This window comes from Callithrix jacchus, chromosome 12 (assembly GCF_049354715.1).
Source record: "Callithrix jacchus isolate 240 chromosome 12, calJac240_pri, whole genome shotgun sequence".
Taxonomy (NCBI): Eukaryota; Metazoa; Chordata; class Mammalia; order Primates; family Cebidae; genus Callithrix; species Callithrix jacchus.
Window position 1 is genome coordinate 50412760 of NC_133513.1, and position 6378 is coordinate 50419137.

Consider the following 6378-nt stretch of genomic DNA (forward strand, 5'->3'; position numbering starts at 1 on the left):
GTTGGAGTGAGCCAAGATCGTGCCACTGCGCTCCAGCCTGGGCAACAGAGCAAGACTGTGTCTCAAAAATAAAAATAGTCCAGATGCAGTGGCTCACGCCTATAATCCCAGCCCTTTGGGAAGCCAAGGCCAGTGGATTACCTGAGATCAGGAGTTCAAGACAAGTCTGGTCAACATGGAAACTCCATCTCTACTAAAAATTACAAAAATTAGCCAGGCATGGTGGCAGGCACCTATAATCCCAGCTATTTGAGAGGCTGGGGCAGGAGAATCTCTTGAACCCAGGAGGCAGAGGTTGCAGTGAGCTGAGATTGTGCCATTGCACTCCAGCCTGGGCAACCAAGAGCGAAACTCCATCTCAAAAATAAATAAATAAATAAATAAAAATAAGGCCAAGTGCAGTGGCTCATGCCTGTAATCCCAGCTCTTAAGGAGGCAGAGGCAGAAGGATAGCTTGAGCCCAGGAGTTTGAGACCTGCCTGGACAATATAGCAAGACTCCAATTTCCACAGAAAGGAACAAAAAGTGTAAAAAAAATTAAATAAAAATAATAAAAATAAAGAAGCAAAAACATATACACTTAAATTATGCTTCATAATGCATGTTTTAGTCTTTCATTTTTCCTAGAAATTATTTATGTACCCAGCAAATATCCATCAATTAAATGAGTACAAGGTTTCGAGTCACCTAAATATCTTTGAAATTATTCTAAAGTCGATATACCATGAAAGTTAATTTTTTTTTGAGACAGTTTCACTCTATTGCCCAGGCTGGAATGCAGTGGTGCAATCTTGGTTCACTGCAACCTCCACCTCCCAGGCTCAAGCAATTCTCTCTCAGCCTCCCCAGTAGCTGGGACTACAGGCCCACATCGCCATGCCCAGCTGATTTTTGTATTTTTAGTAAAAATGGTTTCACCATATCAATCAGGTTAGTCTTGAACTCCTGACCTCAGGTGATCCACCCACCTCGGCCTCCCACAGTGTTGGGATTACTGGTGTGAGAGTCACCTCAACCAGCCAAAAGATAACTTTTGACACAAAATTCAATTTTGTTAAACACAGATTGACATTTACATATTTAAACATTATGTAAAAGCAATGCTAGCTTATTTTATCCATAAATATGTGTAAGTTTAGGAAAAAACATATACAAGCAGAATAAAAATGTATTCTTGCAATATACAACAATATGGGTGTGCATTTCTGGAGTTCTTTTATTCCTATACTGCACAGGAAGTCTCATCCTCAGTGTATAGAAGTGCCTATTTCCTCACACAGTTTCAACAAGCATGTCATAATCCTTCCACCTTTTTTTGGGGGATGGAGCTTCACTCTTGTCACCCAGGCTGGAGTGCGATGGCACGATCTTGGCTCACTGCAACTTCCTGCCTCAGCATCCAAGTAGCTAAGATTACAGGGGCCTGCCACCATGCCTGGCTAATTGTTGTAGTTTTAGTCAAGACGGGGTTTTGCCATGTTGGCCAGGCTGGTCTAGAACTCCTGCCCTCAGGTGATCCACCCCTCTCAGCCTCCCAAAGTGCTGGGATTATAGGCATGAGCCACCGCACCGGGCCCATAAAATTTTTTTGTTGTTTTTTAAGACGGAGTTTTGCTTTCATTGTCCAGACTGGAGTCCAATGGCACAATCTTGACTCACTGCAACTTCTGCCTCTCAAGTTCAAGCAATTCTTCTGCCTCAGTGTCCCGAATAGCTGAGATTAGAGGTATCCGCCACCACGTCCGGCTAATTTTGTATTTTTAGTAGCGATGGGGTTTCTCCAAATTAGTCAGGCTGGTCTCGAACTCCTGACCTTCTGCCTGCCTCAGCTTCCCAAAGTGCTGAGATTACAGGCCTGAGCCACCAAGCCTAGCCGTGAAACTCTTAAACATGTTCCTCAACATGATAGGTGGAAAATCGTTCTCTTAGAACAGTTTTTTTGTTGTTGTTCATTTGTTAGGTTTTTTTTTTCTCTGTCTCCCAGGCTGGAGTGCACAGTGTGATCTCAGCTCACTGCAACCTCTGCCTCCTGGATTCAAGCAAGTCTTGTGTCTCAGCCTTCTGAGTAGCTGAGATTATAGGCACCCTCTACCACACCCGGCTAATTTTTGTATTTTTAGTAGAGACAGGGTTTTGCCATGTTGTCCAAGCTGGTCTCAAACTCCTGACCTCAGGTGATCCAACCGCCTCGACCTCTCATACTGCTGAGATTACAGGCATTTCTCTTATTGTGTAAGGTTTCACATCTTTTAAAATGTCTAGAACAGACTGAGAGCAGTGGCTCACACCTGTAATCCTAGCACTTTAGGAAGTCAAGGCAGGTGGGTAACTTGAGATCAGGAGTTCGAGACCAGCCCGGCCAACATGGTAAAACCCCATCTCTAAGTAAAAATACAAAAATTAGCTGGTGTCTTGGCACACGCCTGTAGTTCCAGTACTGGGGAGGCTGAGGCAGGAGATTCGCTTGAACCCAGGAGGCTGAGGTTGCAGTGAGCGGAGATTGTGCCACTGCACTCCAGCCTAGGCAACAGAGCAAGTCTCTGTTTCAAAAACTAAAGTAAAATAAAATAAAATAAAATGTCTGGAACAATAGGCTTTGTATGGTCAACTAAAAAATATTTTTTAATTAAAAAAATGAAATAAAATTTCCAGAGCTGTTTGCCTTTCCTTTTCTGTGACCTGTATGTTTATATCCTTTTCTCCTTTTTATTCTTTTTGCGTTGGGAGGCTTCTTCCTATTGAGTAGCGGAAGCTCTTTATGCATCAGGAAAGGTCACCTCTGCCTGTGATATGAGTTGCACATATTTCTCCCAGTTTCATGATTGTTTTCTGAGTTTGCTCACAACAGTTTTAACACAGAACTTTTTTAATTTCTATATGGTAAGATTTGCTGGTATTTCCACTAATGTCCCTTTGTGACTTTTCCAGAGAACAGAGCTTTGAGCCCCAGATGAGTGACAAAGGGCATAGTCCCTTAATGTGGAGGACCCACCCAGGAGACCTCGATGCCAGCAGGGGGCGTCAGGGGCCGGTGGTGTTGATGACAATCTCCAGCTACACTTGAGAATAGTGAGACATGGGAGTGACAGGGTAAGAATGGAGTGGCCCAGGAACCACTGATTTCTCCTTTCAGCGAACATTCTTTGTGAGGACACCACAGTCTTTGCCTAAGTTTTACAAATGTGATTGAGAAGAGATTAAAGATCTGCCGAGATCACACTGGGGCTCTAAAGCCTGTTCCTAACCGTGTCATCCTCCAGAACGTGAGTGTGCATCTTAATCAGAGGTTGATCCCCAAACCAATGTGTGACCTGAAAGTACATATCACCCATAAAAAACAAAAACAGGCCGGGTGCGGTTCTACACTTTGGGAGGCCGAAGCAGCTGGATCACTTGAGGTCAGGAGTTAGAGACCAGCCTGGCCAAAATGGTGAAATCTTGTCTCTACTAAAAAATACAAAAATTACCCAGGCATGGTGGCAGATGCCTATAATCCCAGATACTCGGGAGGCTAAGGCAAAAGAATCACTTGAACCCGGGAGGCAGAAGTTGCAGCGAGCCAAGCTGGCAACACTGCACTTTAGCCTGGGCAATAGAGTGAGATTCTATCTCAAAAATAAATAAATAAATAAAAGCAGCTTATGTGGGGTGGAGAGTGGAGTTGCTCATTTCTGACTTACTTGTTACATTCTTACAAGGTATACATCCACTTGTAAAGCAGTGTTGAGATGATTGCTTCTCCTAAAAGCAGAGCTTGAGAAAAAAAAAAGAAGAAAGAAGCAATTTTTGACTCCTCAGTGCCGTTTGATCATGAGTTTCCACCAGGCCAGATAAGCAGAGAGGACTTCAGAGGGAATTCTGGCTAGGTGACAACTGGGGCAAAGATTAATATGTAATTGGGGGTCAACGTTAGTGAGGAAACTTGCCTCAAAAAAGCTGAAGTGTGGATTCAGGATCAACAAGAGATAAATTTCTCTGCAGGTGTGATGTTAGATTAGAATTTTTAGAATATAATCGGCAGAATTTCATTTTGAATAATTGTGGCTCTTGTGAATCTCCACTTTGCTGTAGTTGATGCATAGGCCTTGATTAGAAAATATGCATGTTCAGCACTTTGGGAGGCCAAGGCGGGTGGATCACGAGGTTAAGAGATCGAGACCATCCTGGTCAACATGGTGAAACCCCGTCTCTACCAACAATATGAAAAAAATTAGCTGGGCATGGTGGCGCGTGCCTGTAATCCCAGCTACTCAGGAGGCTGAGGCAGGAGAATTGCCTGAACCCAGGAGGCGGAGGTTGCGGTAAGCCGATATTGCACCATTGCACTCCAGCCTGGGTAACAAGAGCGAAACTCCGTCTCAAAAAAAAAAAAAAAAACCAGAAAACCGAGGGACTGTCATATGCAAGTGACTGCAGCAATATGATTTAGATAAAAACAAAACAGAACATCAGGCAGGCCTGGAAGGGAGGACTCCGGGCAGGTGTTTCTCAACTGCACTACTTGTTTGCTCTGTGACCTTGGGTAGGTTGCTTGCTGTTTCTGGGTGTTAGTTTTGCCTTCTGTAAAATAAGGCTGTGGTGAAAGGGGCTCAGAGCGTTTGCGGCCCCAAGCAGTGGAAGGCAGCCCCTTTCTGCTGCAGGTCATGGCAAAGTAGCCTTGTTGGCAAGCCTGCCGTCTGCATTCCAAGCTCAATTCCTTGTCTCACAGGGAGATGAGTAGGAGGCAGGCACATCACCTTGCACCCAGATCCACCCCAGAGCCCCTGACTGCTGGCAGGATTGGGTGGTGATTAGGCCTTGGTGGGGGCCACAGCAATCTGATTTCCAATCTCCATCTCTCTCTAGCTGTGAAATCTTTGGTTAGTGCTGTCTCTGATCTGAGTGTCCTCTGTACAACGGAGATAGTACCCACTCCCTTTGCAGTTACTGAAAGGATCCAATGAGACATGTCTAAATGCTTAGAACAGTGCTGGGCACATATTACATACTCAATACTATATTTTAATATTGGCTTCTTTATTCAAATCAAATACTAACCTACCTACTGTAGAAATTCTCTCTACAGTGTTTCGGACAACTGACTGTTCTCACTCTGCTTGAATGCTTCCAGTGACAGGGACTCACTACTTCTCCCAGTAAATTGTTTCACTAGTAGATAGTACTTACGGAATTTTATGAAATTTTAAAGCTGAAAGGAACCTTATAAATCAAGTGTAACTGCCTCACAAGAAAACCCAAGTTCAAGAGGTGAAATGAGGGTGGGTACGGTGGCTCACACCTGTAAACCTAGCACTTTGGGAGGCCAAAGTGGATGGATCACCTGAGGTCAGGAGTTTGAGACCAGCCTGGGCAACATGGTGAAAACCCATCTCTACTGAAAATATAAAAGTTAGCCAGGCCTGGTGGTGCATGCCTGTAATCCCAGCCACTCGGAGGCTGAGGCATGAGAACCACTTGGACCTGGGAAGCAGAGGTTGCAGTGAGCTGAGAAGGTGCCATTGCACTCCAGCCTGGGTGACAGAGGAAGACTCTGTCCTAAATTAAAAAAAAAAAAAAGATTTACTGACTCACCTGTGGACCCCAGGAAAAGACCCTTTGTTTAGAACTTCTAAATGGGGAAGGCCAAGTCCACCCTGCTATGTTCTGCAATACAATCCTGCCCATAGCCCTGCAGTATCATAGGGGTGATTCAGCTCTGCCCTGTACCTGGGTACACTTCTTGGGTTACCCAGCTCCCTCTAATCCCGCCTGCCTGAAGATGCCTGGTCTCTGGTTCATGGCCCCAGAAGGCCAGTGTCCATTTACTGATCTGCTCCACTTAGTCTGTACGTAACTTGATACTAGAAGTGGTCCCCTGTGGGCAGTTATAGTTGATCTTTCTGGGGCTATTTTCCCATAGTGACCATGGGAGAATGGCATGCGTGCCTGCTCAGGGAAGGGGGCGGGCCACACCTTGCCCCAGAAGCCCTCAGGGTCACTGACATGAACTTGGATTAATGCCTGGTGGCCATGTCAGCCCTCCCCACCCAACCCTGTACCCTTGAGCTGCCTCCTCCTCCTCCTCTTATTTTATTTTATTTTTTTGAGACAAAGTCTTGTTTTGTCTCCCAGGCTGGAGTGTAGTAGTGCAATCTTGGCTCACTGCAACCTCCACCTTTTGGGTTCAACCCAGGCAGATGTCACCATGCCTGGCTAACTTTTGTATTTTTAGTAGAGACAGGGTTTCACCATGTTTGCCAGGCTGGTCTTCAACTCCTGACCTCAGGTAATTCACTCGTTTCGGCCTCCCAAAGTGCTGGGATTACAGGCGTGAGCCACCACACCCAGCCTCCTCCTCCTCTTAAATCAACTCCTTACAGTGAAAAAGCGGGAGAATCA